The 1,911-nt window shown below is 45.1% G+C and overlaps 1 non-coding gene across 1 annotated transcript; it reads right to left on the reverse strand.

Annotated features, from left to right (window-relative positions):
* Positions 1–1,333: 1,333 nt before the first annotated feature.
* On the reverse strand, positions 1,334–1,405 carry TRNAA-AGC. The gene has a single exon. It is a non-coding gene; the product is annotated as a tRNA-Ala (tRNA).
* Positions 1,406–1,911: the final 506 nt, after the last annotated feature.

Here is a 1,911-nt window from a genome sequence, read left to right on the forward strand (position 1 = left end):
GACCCTGCGCTTGATGGATCAGCTGGCATCACTTTGATCAGTAAACTGGCTCATCTCATCTGTGGCCCCACCCAGGAACTGACTCAGCGTAAGAAGACAGCTTTGACTCCCTGTGATTTCATCTCTGACCAATCAGCACTCCTGGCTCACTGGCCTCCTCCCACCCACCAAGTTATCCTTAAAAACTCTGCTCCCTAAATGTTCAGGGAGACTGATTTGAGTAATAATAAAACTGCAGTCTCCTGCACAGCTGGCTCTGCTTAAATTACTCTTTATCTACCGCAATCCCCTTGTCTTAATAAATCAGCTCTGTCTAAGCAGTGGGCAAGGTGAATCCCTTAGGCAGTTACAATGTTCACCAAAAATGTTCTCTAGTCACTAGCTAAATAAGAAAAGAAAAAGAAATAATATGTATATGAATTTGGAAGGGAAGAGATTATACCATCTTTATTTGAAGATACATGATAGTTTTTTTAATATAAAATACTTAATGGAATGTCCACACATGCTATGAAAACTAATACAGGAGGTTAGGTGTAAGCCCAGCACTTTGGGAGGCTGAGGCAGGAGGATGGCTTGAGCCTGGGAGGTGGAGGCTGCAGTGAGTTGCGATTGCACCACTGCATTCCAGCCTGGGCAACAAAGTGAGACATTGTCTAAAAAAAAAAAAAAGAGTTTGGCAAGGTTCTGGATACAAAAGGCAATAGCATTTCTCTATCAATGAATAAAGGTGGAACATGCAATAAGAAACCTCTGGACTTCTGGTCATGGGGAGGAAGTGGTCCAGGATCACCCTCCTACAGAAGACAACCAGAGAACTGAACACACAAAGAGCACAGCTTTCAGACACGGAAAAACACACAGCACAGGAGAAGGGGCAGGAAGTGAGATAAGCCCCATTTTGGCCTGGAGGCCTACTTCTGTTTGGAGAAGTCCCTGGACTGTGGCTTATGGAGGGGACCCGTACATAATCTAACATTCCTGCTTAGTTGAAGTTACACACAACTGGAGCTCAGAGACTATAAATACACTGTAATCTGTGGGCCAGAGAACCTGAAAGAAAGAAGCTATGTACTCTAAAAAGAACTCAGAAATCTGCATGGGGGTCCCTTAAGTCTTCGGTTGAAAATCAAACTGCACATGTACAGAATGAAACTCCAAAGGCTGGACAAGAACAATTTCTAAATAAAGAATAATTTATAAGGAGTGATGAGAAAATTCCCAGAGCTTATGGGGTACCTGGGACCTTTCAAGTTTCCTCTAGCTAGAGTAGAGAGACTGTTCAACTCACAGGGCTTTCCATTTGCAGTGACACATGACAGAACACCACAGCTGGAGGTGCCAGGGATTGAACCCAGGGCCTCATGCATGCTAAGCACGTGCTCTACCACTGAGCTACACCCCCAGGGCTTTTCAACAGAGACCCTGGCTAGGCTGTGCCTTTTTAAATGGAGCGAAATTAGCCCTGCAATGAAGTTGTCTTTATATCCTTGAAACAAGCCATGGATGGATCACCAATCCACTAAAAAATTGATGGCCAGAAATTTTCCAATCCTTTTTTTTTTTTAGACAAAGTCTTGCTCTGTCGCCCAGGCTGGAGTGCAGTGGCATGATCTTGGCTCACTGCAACCTCCACCTCCTGGGTTCCAGTGATTCTCCTTCCTCAGCCTCCCGAGTAGCTGGGATTACAGGTGTCTGCCACCACACTGGGTTAATTTTTGTATTTTTAGTAGAGATGCGGTTTCACCATGTTTGCCAGGCTGGTCTCGAACTCCTGACCTCAGGTGATCCATCCATCTTGGCCTCCCAAAGTGCTGGGATTACAGGCGTGAGCCACTGCACCCGGCCTGTCCAATCTTTTAAGAAATACAAGAAAATCCAGCATTTAATCGAATCCAGAAGGAAAGACCC

This window comes from Cebus imitator, unplaced genomic scaffold, assembly GCF_001604975.1.
Source record: "Cebus imitator isolate Cc_AM_T3 unplaced genomic scaffold, Cebus_imitator-1.0 Scaffold106, whole genome shotgun sequence".
In the NCBI taxonomy this organism is placed as follows: domain Eukaryota; kingdom Metazoa; phylum Chordata; class Mammalia; order Primates; family Cebidae; genus Cebus; species Cebus imitator.